This window comes from Cryptomeria japonica, chromosome 3 (assembly GCF_030272615.1).
Source record: "Cryptomeria japonica chromosome 3, Sugi_1.0, whole genome shotgun sequence".
In the NCBI taxonomy this organism is placed as follows: Eukaryota; Viridiplantae; Streptophyta; class Pinopsida; order Cupressales; family Cupressaceae; genus Cryptomeria; species Cryptomeria japonica.
Window position 1 is genome coordinate 866,873,885 of NC_081407.1, and position 15,289 is coordinate 866,889,173.

At 36.9% G+C, this 15,289-nt stretch overlaps 1 pseudogene; it reads left to right on the plus strand.

The window, feature by feature from the left end:
* The first annotated feature begins 1,667 nt into the window (after positions 1–1,667).
* On the plus strand, positions 1,668–13,715 carry LOC131045064 (probable protein S-acyltransferase 19; annotated as a pseudogene).
* Positions 13,716–15,289: the final 1,574 nt, after the last annotated feature.

A 15,289-nucleotide genomic window follows, 5' to 3' on the forward strand; every position in this document is an offset into this window, starting at 1 on the left:
GGAGTAGGGATTTCTCTTCCACTTTTGCTTGAGGGGTGGGTTTTGTGGTTGGATGAGATGGCTAGTTCTTGAGAGGAAGTCTCGGGAGCTTCTTCTGACTTGGATTTTTGAGCATCTTTGGGCTCGAAATCCCCATCCCAAGGTATCAAGAACTTTGATAATAATCCTCTTGTTTCAGATTTGGGGTCTGGTAGTGTTGGTATGTCCAATGGTTCTTGGATTTCAAAGATTAATGGTTGCCTTGAGAGATGCAAAGAGTGGCCAAAATTGGTAATCTCATCGAAGATGATTGTTGAAGATGTTGAATATTTTTCAAAACATTTGTTATATTGAAAAGTTTTGGGGATGAGGGTTTCTCTGTAGTTTTTGGAGAATTGGGCTCAGAGGACTTGGGTGCTAGAAGGGGAAAGGGATATTATGCTATTGGCTAACAATTACTTCATGGTTATGTTATCTAAAATTTCATTACCCATGTAATTTTAGCCAAAGGATGCATATTTATCAAATGATTGCATTTACAAAAGGTACATTGCAGTGTTTAAAAAGAAGAAAGGGCGTATTTTTCATTTGTATTGAACAATGATAGATTACAAATTGAGTTCATGCATCTGAAGCATATTTATATACACTAAGTTTCTTAAAACCTCACACAAGCCGTGAGCTTAGCATTTCTATCTTTCCTACATATCCAAAACAAAAAAAAGGATAGAATTAAATAATGAGTGTGAGGATAACCAGTCATTGCCTTGGGTTGCTTTGACTGGTTATTGGCTGCCCCGTTGCCCTTATGAATGTGTTTTTTTCGATCTTCAGACTTTGAAAAACTCCTACTTTCCTGCACAAAAAAGAAGAGGTGTTAGATCCAACCGATCTAAGCAATGAAAGATTATCCTACAACATATCATTTATTATAGCCTATCATATTTCTGTTTTGAAAGGGCGGGAAAGATAAAGATAAATCACTGCTTCAGGAAAAAGAAAATGTTTATGCTAATGTGTTTGTTTCATGTGCAGATAATTAGTTACTCTAATTGGCATGTGCCCCTGACCGAGGCTCCCTTCGGGTATGAGCCCGACATACCCTTTAGAGTAACTAATTTCAGAATATCAAGTAGAATGATGAAGAAACCAACTAAAGTATTAAAGGGACATGTTTGTTTTAAATATGAAACCTTTTACTTTACTATCCATGATATGCATAAAAGAAAATGTTAATGCATAAACTATTTTAAGGGACATATTATTTCAATGTGAAACCTTACAGTATTTTTTAAAAAAAGTCAATACTACATCATGAAGTTGAACAATTTAATGCAACAAGTTGGTAAAGAAACAAAGAATTTGAGTTTTAAATGCATGTTCAAACAGTGAATTCAATGCAATAGAATCAACTGGTAATGAAATGAGTGTCACGAGCCCGTGCTCGAACTTCATTTCTACATAAGATCAATCCCAGCATGTGCCAAAGTCGGAAATTTAACAAGGATAAAACACAATCTCATCAAAAAGTACAATTCTCTCAAGGAAAGAGTGTGGATATTTCATCATATGGAAGGTACTAGCGTCAAATACTTGTAGAACAGTTGAACAACAAGTGGAAGTGTCATATATTCAATACCTTGCCAACTACTCCTTTAGAGCTATGTGAGTGGTTTAACAAGCTTTTAATGGCTGTTTGGCCCAACTTTATCGGGCCTAAGCTTTCAGACAGATTTGTGAAAATTATGCTAAAAAAGCTAAAAGAACGGAAGCCAAGACCTATTCAAAGTATTGAACTACAGGAGTTCTCATTAGGATTAGCCCCTCCAATCCTAGATCTTCAACGAACATACTGGTCAATTACAGGAAGTCAGACAATCCCTGTAACAGAGCTACCTGGTGTTTCACCCTGGCTGGGAAAATTTTTCATTAAGACCTTGACGAGGACAATGGTTGAACCACGACGCAGATGCCTTTCTTTACCAGCTGTAAACTTGAAGAAAAGGGTTGTCGGTGGGATTCTTTCAGTGACTGTGGTTTCAGCAAGCAATATTTTCAAGCTAAATACAAAAGGGGCTATTCCAGACAGACAGATGAATTCCCATGGAAATAGTTATTCGAATGAAGGTGTTCAATAGCAGCATGTGATAGAAGAGGATGCTTTGTTTTGTACATTGTGCAATGCAGAGGTGCGCAAGTTTAGTAAACACTGTAGAAGTTGTGACAAATGCGTGGATGGTTTTGATCACCATTGTTGGTGGTTGAATAACTGTGTTGGAAAGAAGAATTATGTAACATTCGTCTCACTTATGGCAACCAGCCTCACATGGCTTGTGTTTGAATGGGGAATAGGTATTGTTGTTTTGGTGCGCTGCTTTATTGATAAAAGAGACACCGAGAATTACATAATAGAAAACTTGGCGATGTATTTTCATTGGCTCCATATGCTACTATTGTGATATTATGTACAAAAGTGGCATTGGTTGCTTCAATACCATTTGGGAAGCTTTTCTTTTTTTTTCACATTATATTGATTAGAAAGGGCATCACAACGTATGAATATGTTGTGGCAATGAGGTCACAAAAAGAGCGAACAGCTATTTCTGCAAAAGGTGAACCACAGAGTATACCTTCATCTCCGACCAGCTCAACTGCAACTGGCTTAAGTGGGGCAAGTTCTCATGGTCTACATTATAAAGGTGCATGGTGTACACCACCCAAAATTTTTGTTGATCAGGATGAAATTATTCCACACTTGGGCCCTGGCCAAGAGCCATCAACTGTTGATCCTGATGATGTGGCCGTTGTAAATCGGGCCATAAACAGGACACAGAAGCACCCTGTTAGGATTAGTGCTTGGAAGTTGGCTAAATTGAAACCTGATGAAGCTATGCGAGCGGGAAGCATATATGTTGCAATCTGCTGGAGAGTTTGGAACATGCAATGAAGAGGGGGTTGAATTTGATACTGTAGCTAATGCAAAGAAGCAGCATGAAGTAAACGTTGCTGTTTCAAATTCATTTGGTTTCGGGGAACACAACTCAGTTGTTATGTTTGCTCCTTACAAACCATGAGAACATACATATTCTTTTCATTTTGGAGGCTGTTCATGTAGCTGACACAGGACTTATCATTGGAGTAGAATTTGCAGATAATAAATCACCCAATGACACCTTACGGCCTGAGTGGGGTATAGGAGTATACTTCGTAAGGAGATGTATGGACAATAGAAGTGCAACGGTTCAGGGTGTACAAAAACAGCAAAATGTAAAAACCAGACACAGCATGTTAATTTTCTGGTAAAAATATATGCAAAATGTATGTGCGTGCAGGATGTAAAAAACGAACACAATAAGTTTCCTGGTAAATGTGGTGCGAGCATACCTGTAGAGGAAAAGATTTGCATTCAGAGGTGAAGACTCAGGAAGCCCAGTACCCTTCGTCCATGGTGGCACCAAACCCTCGAGAACCTTCGAAGTTGTTTTCATTTTGCAAAATGAGGAAAATGCGATGGGAGTGAGATGCTTTTAGGGTTATAAAACCCTTTGTCATATTTTATAATTCTTCCTCAAGTCCGCTGGGCTTAAATAAATGTTTTAATATAATAGAAATCAAACATATTTGATAAATAGATGTTTGTTTTAAAAAAATATCAAATATGTTTTATTTTTATTATATTTTTGTTTTCATTCTTATTTCAAAAGCTGGTATTTATTTGTAAAAGATATTTAATTACAATGCAATTATAAATTGTAATTAAATATTATTATTCGAAATGTAAAAGGTATACTCATATGCAAGAAGGAGACTAAGTCTTTTGACTTAGTTTTGAAGAAGAAGTCTTTTCAGTTTGGAGACATAAGGAGAGCATATAGGATCACTCATAACCACTTGGGAAGCATTCAAAAGGAGTTGAGATATTTTTGGAGACAAGAGCGTCTTTATAGGAACATGAGGTTGTTTGAAACCAAATGGAGCAAATCTAGGGAGGTTGGAGCAATTTTAGGTAAAGGGTCGAAGTTGGACTTTTCCACCATTTTGGGGAGCTTTTATTACTGGGTTAAGTGTTTTAAGGCTATTTCTAGTGCTCTTTTAGGTTGATTATTTATTAAGGAAGACTTTTCCAGGTTTATAGCCCTCTTTGGTGTCTTCTAGACTCCTCTTTTTGAGGCATTTTTCTTGCATCCGACCCAAATCAGTTGGGGTTTTTTGTACTTAGTGCCTGAAGACACTTCATTTAAAAAAGTTCTGATGATGCAGAGAAGGCTCTTGTGACAACATTTTGTCCTTAGCATATTTTCTTGTATACTTTCTGTAACTCAATCTTGGAGACTGAATATATGATGACAGCATCTTTTGGAGCAAGGTTTTTTTTAAGTTTCTTTTTCAAGCCTTCTTTTCTTTCTATATCTTTGTGTTCATAGCATGATTGATAGAGGTAACTAGTGAATTGTATTATTCCTTGTTATTTTGTCTCATCAAGAGCCTAGTTGCAGAAGTGTATTTTGTTTGCAGGTTGCAGTTTGTGTCCACAAGAACATGGAGCTTTTATGTGAATATATATTTTCCTTGATTGCTCAGTCTAGGACCTTTCTGTGAAACATTTATGCAGGCCTATATAGAACAGAAGTGTTACCCACTAAAATAGAAATTTTTTGCAATTAGAGACCTGTCATTATCATTTTAGTTTCCCTCAAAGTTTGGTGAATCACCTAGTTACTTAGTTTATTTTTATTTTTTCCTTTTCTCTTCCCTTTTCCTACCAAGTTTTCAGTTGTTAGAAGAGCAAATAGGCGATTTATCCAATAGGAACCGGCCTAGGAACCGGAGGTTTCATTTCAAGTTGCGCATTGCCCACATGCAGAAGTGAATCCCATGTTAGGCCAAATTACTAAACTTGTAGTTTAGTAGGGTGCAAATTTGAGCCTTAACAGGTTACTTTTAATTGCATGGATGATCGCAATAGAGTTTTTTAGGGAGGCCCATATTTTTATAACTAGGTGGGGTTGTTCATCAAACCTTGGCATGCAAGATTTAACCCTTCAGAGGAGCTCTCGAATTGGGTCCCGTTGTGGGTTCAATTACCTCGATTTATGTTGGAATGTTGTTGGGAAGATGTGTTGTGAATGCTATCTTCATTGCTTAGGAATCCTGTTGGATCTTCAATGCAAACCTTGGGGAGAAAGGCAATGAATTTTGCTTGTATTTGTGTTGAAATTGATCTTAGTAAGCCTTTGCCAGATGCTATAGATATGTGTGTGGGATCTTATTCTTGGGTCCAACAATTTGATTATGAGACTTTTCCCTTTTTCTTCCATCTATGTCATGAGTATGGTCATTTGCAACGCAAGTTCCCTAGGTCTAAACCGGCTAAGTGTTAGCCTCAACAACCCTACCATAACCTTGATGGGGTTGATAAAGGAAAATATTCCATGTCTTGTGAGGCTGTGGGTGCTGATAGTTTTGTACCAGTTAAGACAAGGAATAGGAACCGAGGTCAAAAGAGGACTTTGCAAGAGAGATAGGAGGAGGATACCTTTAACAAATTTGAAGCCTTGGATGATCTTAGCTAGCAGGAGGTGAATCTAGGGATGCTTCTTTTGGATCAAAGTGTAGTGGGGTTGGTACCTGATAGTGTGAACATGGATACTACCTAGGCTAAGTAGGAGGTTGGGAGTCAACAAATGGATATGGATCGATAAGTAGTGGCTCAGGAGGGACCCATCTTTAGTGTTGAAGTGAAGATGGATGTTAGGGATGTTTCTCCTATAGCAAAAAAATTGGACTCTACTAGGGTTAAAAGTAGTAAGGTTTCCTCATATCTGTGTCTTCTTCAGAAGGACATTAAAAAAGGAAAAACAAAGAAGATATCAAAGGCTGGCAGAAAGAAGGACTTAGATAAGATTAAATTGATGGGGGAGAATTTGGTTGAGTCAGGGTCAATAAAGACTCTAGATTCTCATTTTTCTAATCCCCTGAAATGATTGTGCTATCATGGAATGTTAGGGGCTTGAATAGTGGCCCTAGACAAAAAGTTGTTCAGGAATTGATAAGGAATCATTCACTTGATGCCATTTTCTTGCAAGAAACTAAATTATTTGTGGAAATTATGTTTGGTTTAGTTCCAAAGTTGTGGGGGAGAGGTGAATGTCAGTGTATTAGGGCTTATGGCTCCTCTGGAGGTGTGGCTTGCCTTTGGAACCCCTTGAGGATTCATCCTATATGGTGGGTTTCTTCTAGATCATCTTTATCTAGGATTGCTTCTAGTCTTGAGAGTGGGGAATATATCTTGCTTACTAATATCTATGCCCCCACTGATCTTCATTGTAAGTAGAAATTGTGGTCTCATATTACTTTTATGCGTGGGTTTTTTCCTTTCCATCCGTGGATTATGACGGGGGATTTCAATGCTATCTTAGAGTTGTGTGAGAAGAAGGGTGGTGTTATGTGGTTGGAGCCTTCTTCCATCCTTCTTTGGGATAGTATATCTATTAGGATAATGGGTTTACAACTGAGAGGGGGGGTGAATCAGTTGTCAATAGATTATATTAATCAAACCACTTTATAACCTTTATCCAGAGCACATAAATATTGAATACCGGAATAATAGAAACAGATACTGGTAAGAAATAAAACTTAAGAATGAAACAAAGAATTAACACAATGCAACCATACCACATAACACCATGATTCGTACATGGAAAACTCGGTAAAGGGAAAAACCATGGTGGGAAGCCTACCCATAATCAGATGATACTTTTGTAGAAAGTATGTGATACAATAAGGGGCCTACACATGCAGGAAGGCACATTGCCTAGAGCGTAATGCTCATTACAAAGGATTCTCACTGACAACAAAGAGGTTATAACCACCTCAAGATAATTGGACAACAATCTAGAAGAATGAACTGCCAAAGATAGCATCTACCATGCCTGATTACAGTCCCGATTAAGCTCAATACCGGAGGCCTTTGACCTCTTACTTAAACCCAATTTGATCACCTATGATCAACCAAATCTCCTTCGCATATGATATTTCATTCCACGACCATGACACACAATCTACAATGAGATCTTACATCAATTTATACAAACCCTAAGGCCTAAACCAATTAGGTCGGCCACCTAAAAGATATTATAATAAGATCATTACATACATCCATATTACAATGATATGCCACATCGGATCAAGACCAAAACAATAATAACCAATTCATAAAAAATCTCGGTAACATGTAGAGAACACATTAACATGATATCAGTCCATAACCTAGATAGGTACTGAACCTAATCTAGGTCCACCATGCCAAAGTGATGTCACCAATTAGTCAAGCCATGAACAAGGATAATCTTTTGCATCCCGAATTCCATCTAGAAGCCCCATCAATACCACTTGTGCATCCTGTCAAAAATTCTCAATAAAATCTCTGTCGGTAAAACCTTAAACCCTTACCAGTAACACTAGTTCTTCTACTGGTAACCAAAACCTATCTATCGGTAACCAACCATAACAGCTAGTGTTGACATCAATGACAAAACATCAATGCAACACATAATCAATTCCTCCATATTGCCAACAATCTCCCCCTTTGGCATTGATGGCAACACTAGATGTGAAAAAGAAAACATCTAAGTGCCAAACATTTCTCATAGAAGATATAACAATGAAAAACTGAAAAATCCTAGCAACTCCCCCTGAGGAGTGCAGTCCAATCTGAAACTAATATGAATCTCTCTCCCATAAAGATTATTTTTCACATATAACTCTCCCCCTTTGACATCAATACCAAAGATATGACATAGATATCAAAAATTTTGTGAATCTCAAAGCTGACTCCTCCCCTTGAGTAGTAGCACCACTACATCAACCCGGAGAAAAGGATAAAGCTAATGATGCATACCAGACTGATGGTCTGCTCCATCAATTAAGTTTCTACCAGAGGGGTAGATACCCCTAACCTATCTCTCAAATATTCAAATGATTCCTTAGATAGTGGTTTAGTGAATATATCTACAATCTGCTCATTAGTGTTCACATAAACCAATTTGACTACATCAACCCGAAGAAAAGGATAAAGCTAATGATGCATACCAGACTGATGGTCTACTCCATCAATTAAGTTTCTGCCAGAGGGGTAGATACCCCTAACCTATCTCTCAAATATTCAAATGATTCCTTAGATAGTGGTTTAGTGAATATATCTGCAATCTGCTCATTAGTGTTCACATAAACCAATTTGACATCCTTTTCTTCCACCTTGTTCTTCAGAAAGTTGTATTTTATTAATATGTGTTTAGTCTTAGAGTGAAATACCAGATTCTGAGACATGTCAATAGTTGCAGAGTTATCACAATAGATAATTGTCGGCTCACTACAATTTACCTTGATATCCTTCAACATTTGCTTCATCCACAAGACTTGAGTGCAATTAGTTGATGTTGCAAAACATATTCAACTTCTGCAGTAGATAAAGAAATGCATTACTATTTTTTGTTGATCCATGAAACCAATTTCTTTCCAAGAAAAAAAGCTCCGCTAGAAGTGCTCTTCCTATCATCAATATCTCTTGCCCAATCTGAATCTGTATATGCACATAAAGTGAAGTTATCATCTCTAGAATACCATAAGTCATATTCTGTCATTCCTTGCAAATACCAAAATATCCTCTTTACTACACATTCATGATTTTCTTTAGGATTACTTTGATATCTTGAAACAATACTTACAACATTCATAATATCTAGTCTAGTCTGAGTTAGATATAACAAGCCACCAATCATAGACTTATACCTTGTCGAATTTACCAGTGCAGATGTATCTTTCATATATAATTTTTCACTTGTCACCATAGGAGTACTTACTGGTTTGGAATTATCCATACCAAACTTCTTCAACAATTCCCTTAGATACTTAGTTTGACAGATAAAGATGCCTTTGTCATTTTGAGTAATTTGCAAACCTAAGAAAATCTCATCTCACCAATCATTGACATTTCAAATTCATTATTCATATTATTAGAGAATTCCATGTATAATTTATCTTCACCTCCAAAAATGATATCATCAACAAATACTTCAATAATTAAAATATCATCATCAATGATCTTGTAATATAAATTACTATCAACACTGCCTTTAGTAAAACCAAGCTTTGGGAGCTTGTTTCAATCCATATAATGCTTTCCTTAACCTACAAACCATATCTTTATCATCTGTCAGTGAAAATCTATCAAGCTGCTCAATGTATACTTCTTCCTCAAGTTCACCATTCAAAAATGCACATTTAACATCCATTTGATAGACCTTATAGTTCTTGTAAGCTACATAGGCAAGAAATAGTCTAACAACCTCAATTCTAGCTACAGGTGGAAATGTCTCACCATAATCAATTCCTTCCATTTGAGAATATCCTTTGCAAACCAATCTAGCCTTGTTTCTTACAACTTGACCATCCTCATTTAATTTATTTCTAAAAACCCATTTAGCTCCAATAACATTCTTATTTTTAGGTCAGAGAACTAAAGTCCAAGTCTCATTCTTCTCTATCTGATCTAATTCATCTTCCATAGCCTTTAACCAATGTTTATCTTTACAAGCTTCAATAACAGATGTCGATTCAATTTGAGAAATAAGACATACCTCTTCATTTTCCATTCTTCTTCTTGTCATAACTCCCTTGTTCCTATCTCCAATGATTTAATCTTCAGAATGATTTAACCTTACAGACCTTGGTGTCTTCTAAACTTCAAGTTCACTATCTTGATCATCAGTCACAGCTGAATTTTCTGATTGTACTAGTGTAACTGTCTCAGTGTCTTGTATCGGTTGAGGCATTGTCAGTTCCCTGTCATATGATATAGATTGATTTCTGCATTGCTCATCCACTTTCACATTTGTGATCTCCACAATTTTCTGCAATCTTTTGTTATAACATCTATATGCTTTGCTTTGAATTGAATATCCAAGCAATATCCCTTCATCACATCTAGGATCAAACTTCCCAATTGAATCATCCCTTTTGATATAACATTTACTTAAAAAAAATCTGAAATATTTTATAGTAGGTGTATGTCCAAACCATAATTCATAAGGGGTCTTACCGGTTTCACCTTTGATGTGAACTTTGTTGAATGTGTAGACTGTTGTACTCACTTCTTCTCTCTAGTAGATGTGAGCCAATTTGGCTTCCATCATCATGGTTCTTGCTGCATCCAAAATGGTTCTATTCTTCCTTTCCACTACTCCATTCTACTGAGGAGTTTGAGGTGCAAATAATTATCTCCTAATTCCATTTGTCTCATAATAACTGTTAAATTCATGAGAAGTGAACTCACCGCCTTGATCTGATCTCAGACATTTGATTTTCAATCCAGTTTTTGTTTCCACCTTTTCTTTAAAGATCTTGAATTTCTCAAAGGCTTCAGACTTCTCCCTAAGAAAATTCACCCACATCATTCTAGAATAGTCATCAATTATCAACATGAAGTATCTATCACCTTGAAATCTTCTAGTCCTTGTTGGACCACATAAGTCAGTATGAATCAAATCAAGAACATCATTAGATTTATCATGTATGCTCTTAAAAGAAGTTCTAACTTTCTTTCCGAATTGACATTCCTTACATACTGGATTATGAGGCTTTATAATCTTAGGTATATCTCTAACTGCCTTTGCTGAACTGATCTTAACAATACAATCAAAATCAACATGACACAACTTGTTATGCCATAGCCAACTCTCATCAATATGAGCAATCAAATATGTCTTATTTCTAGTGTTCAAGTGAAATATATTGCCTCCAGTCTGAGTACCAGTTGCAATCTCCAAACCAGTTTTGTTAATGATTTTGCATTTTCTATCTTTAAAATGAAGTTGGGATCCCTTGTCCACCAATTGACCAACACTTAAAATATTATGCTTTAAACCTTCTACATAATAGACATTATCAATATTATGCTTGCCATCTAGAGAAATAATACCTCTACCTTTGATCATACATGCTTTGTCATCTCCAAATCTGACTTGATCGCCATTGTATTCTTGCAGGGACATAAATTTTATTTATCTCCAGTCATATGATGTGAGCATCCACTATCAATTACCCATTCATCCTTGTCTTCAACTTTTGTTGCTAGGGCCTTTTCTTCATTCTTGATAGCCAATTCCGGTTCATCTTCTTTTAAAGCATAGAACACCCATTCCTTTTCATTGTCGGATCCACTAGCAGAGTCTACTATCAGTTCATCCTCAGAGTCATCACTTACTCCTTCCTCATCTGCTATGTAGCATTGTTTTCTTTTCTTGAATCTATATATGTTATGATTAGGCTTAAATGATTTCTTAACTCTTTCTTCAAATCTTGCATCCTTTCAGGACATCTAGATGCAAAATGACCAATCCTATTACATGCAAAATATTTAAAAGGTGCTTTTCCTTCATACTTACTTCCAAACGGTCCTTTAGGTACTCTTCTAGCAAATAAGGCTTCAAGTTGCTCAGATTCTTCATCCTCTTTCCTCATATCTTCCAATTCTTTTTCATATAGTGTTTTCCAATCACTTTTGTCAGTAGATGATGATGCTTGAAAAGAAGGTTCAAACTTTGCAGCTCCAAAGGGTCCAAATTCTTCAAGCTCAAAAGAAGATAATTTCCTAATCAAAATGTCTCTGTTAACTGAACTGTTTGCCATTGTTCTCAATTCATTAATTGTAGTGGCCTTCATCTTGTAAGTCGGTGGAAGGGCTCTCAAGACTTTGTAAACTATTTCATCTTTACTCAGAGATCCTCCACAACATTGAATTTTGATAACAATCTCATTTACTATTTCCATAAATGTAGCAATTCTTTCATTATCTTCCATCTTCAAGTTCTCATACCTTACCCAGTAACCATCAAGTTTAGCAATTTTGACAATAGGATCACCTTCATTTAGAGTTTGCAATTTATCCCACATAACCTTTTCCAATGATTTATCAATCAATCCCATGATTTGTTGATTTACAATCATTTTCAATATTCTTGTCCAGGTCTTTAGGAGTAGGATTTCCAGATGCCAGATCATAAGGTATATATCCTTTCTCAGTGATCTCCCAAATATCCTTGCTAAGACATATAAGATGAGTCTCCATTTGGATTTTCCATATCCCATAATTTGTTCCATCAAGCTTAGGGATTTCTCTTATGAAAATAGTTGCCAGTGGATTTGAAGTATTAGTTGCCATAGGATCTACCTCAAGCGACTAAGCTTGTGAAAAAGAGGACCAAAGCTTTGATACCAATTGTTAGGATAGCCGGTAGACAACTGAGAGAGGGGGGTGAATCAATTGTCAACATATTATATTAATCAAGCCACTTTATAACCTTTAACCAAAGCACATAAATATTGAATACCGTAATAATAGAACTAGATACCAGTAAACAATAAAACTTAAGAATGAAACAAAGAATTAACACAATGCAACCATACCGCATAACACCATGATTTGTACATTGAAAACCTGGTAAAAGGAAAAACCATGTTGGGAATCCTACCCACAATCAGATGATACTTCTGCAGAAAGTATGTAATACAATAAGGGGCCCGCACATGCAGGAAGGCACACTACCTAGAGCGTACTACTCATTAGAGTGTACTGCCTAGATAATAATCTAGAAGAATGAACTGCCAGAGATAGCATCTACCATGCCTAATAATAGTTCTAGTTAAGCTCAATACTAGAGGCCTTTGACCTCTTACTTAAACCTAATTTGATCACCTATGATCGACCAAATCTCCTTTACATATGATATTTCATTCTATGACCATGACAGACAATCTACAATGAGATCTTACATCAATATATACAACCCTAAGGCCTAAACCAATTAGGTCGGCCACCTAAAAGATATTACAATAAGATCATTGCATACATCTATATTAAAATGATATGCCATGTCGGCTCAAGACCAAAACAACAATAACCAATCCATAAAACATCCCGGTAATGTTTAGAGAACACGTTAACATGATACTGGTCCATAACCTAGATAGGTACTAGACCTAATTTGGGTCCACCACGCCAAAGCGATGTCACCAATTAGTCAAGCCATGAATAAGGATCATCTTTTGCATCCTGAATTCCATCTAGAAGCCGCACCAACACCACTTGTGCATCCTATCAAAGATTCTCAGTAAAATCTCTATCAGTAAAACCTTAAACTCTTACCGGTAACATGAGTTCTTCTACCGGTAACCAAAACTTGTCTGCCACTAACCAACCATAACAACTAGTGACAAAACATCAATGCAACACATAATCAATTCCTCCATATTGCCTATAATATCAACCTTGAATATTGTTGACATCAAGCCCAATAATGGTTTATTTATTGGGAACAACAGGAGGATAGGGGAGTATTGGATTACGAAGAGGCTGGATCGCTTTTTGGTGTCTAGTTTTTGGGTTGGTGGGGGGTGGTCCACATTCTCTGATATTTTAGATTGGAGAGGATTGGACCACTGGCCCATTAAATTAGTGTCCTCTTCTTCTCAAGTCATTCACACTCCTTTATTCAAATTCTAGCTTATGTTTCTGTGATACTCTTCTTTGCAGGATCATGTTGCGTAGTAGTGGAAAAAAGGGAGGCCAGCCTATGGCACTGCTATGTACACTTTTGCCAAGCAACTACAATTTGTCAAGTTTCAGCTTAAACGGTGGAATCGTCAGTGCTTTGGTAATGTTTTTCATGCTAAGGTAGCTGCTCAATTAGAGTTGAATGATATTACCAAAGGGATAAGAGAGAATGGAATGTCAGAAGCCTTGCTTAGGGAGGAAAATAGGGTAACTAAGGATTTAGAGGAGCGAGAGCTTAGGGAGGAAATCTACTGGAAATAGAGAGCTTGGATCGATTGGCTTCAAGCTAGGGATAAGAACATCGATCTCTTCTTCAATTCAATGAAAGAAAGAAGACATGGTAATTCCATCCCTATTTTTGTTAATGACAGAGGTGAGCAGTGTTTATCCTTGCAGGAGATTTCTAGGAAGTACTGCACTCCAATCCCTTTTTAGTGAGGACTCTCAAGGGGAATCTAAAGAGGAAAACCAGGTTCTAGCATGTATTCCTTCTCTAGTTACTAGGAAGATGAATGAGAAGCTTATGGGACCTATTTTGTTGGATGAACTTGAGAGGATTGTTTTCCATATGAAGAAGGGGAAAGCTCCTAGACCGGATGGGTTTCCAATTTATTTCTATCAAGAATTCTGGGATATTATCAAATTGCACTTATTAGAGGTGGTCCAAGAGTCCCAGAGGAATAAATAGATGATTTGGACTTTGAACGCGACTTTCATTTCTCTCATCCCCAAGTGTGAAGGGGTTGATTAGTTAGGCCAATTTTGCCCTATATCTCTCTGTAATGTGATTTATAAGATTATTTCTAAGCAGAAAGGCTAAAGAAATGGCTTGGGGGTCTCAATTCTGAGGAGCAGAGTGGTTTTGTGGAGGGTCGATAAATCTTGGATGGAGTGGTCATTACTTCTGAGACCATTCATTCTATGGCAGCTTCTAAAGAAAAAGCTATGTTTATCAAGCTGGACATGGCAAAGGCTTATGATAGAGTCTGATGGTCCTTTCTCCACAAGATCCTTAGGGCTTTTGGTTTTTCTGCGGAATGGATTCAATAGGTAATGAGTTGTGTTTCATCTACCTCATTCTCTGTGATAATTAATGGAGATCATACTAAGTTGTTTGGTGCATCCAGGGGTCTTCGTTAGGGGGATCCTCTTTCCCCGTATTTATTTCTTCTTCTGGCTGAGGTTACGGGGAGATTGATTAAGCATAATGTCAGGATGGGTATTATTCATGGTTGGAGTTTGGGTAATGATATACCTCCTTAGTCGCATTTGCAGTTTGTGGATGATATGGCCCTGATGGGACTGGTTAGGATCAGAGAAGCTATTAATCTGCATAAAGTCTTGGATGTCTATCTAGTTGCTTCTAGACAATTGATCAATGAGGATAAATCTTCCATCTTCTTCTTCAAAACACTTGGAACTATTTAGTTGAGGATTGATTATATCTTGAGATTCCATATTGTCTCTCTTCCTTTGATTTATCTGGGTATTCCTCTCTTTGGTGGTAATCCTCCCAAGGACTCTTGGTAGTGTATTCTAGACAAGTTTTGCATGAAGGTTGAACATTGGACACATAGATGTTTATCCTTTGTTGGGTGGGTTCAACTAATCCATTTGGTGGTTCATGCTCTCCCGATTTATAGGTGTATGCTCCAAGTTCCCCCAAGGTGGTTTGTGAAGGAATTGGATTCTTTGGCA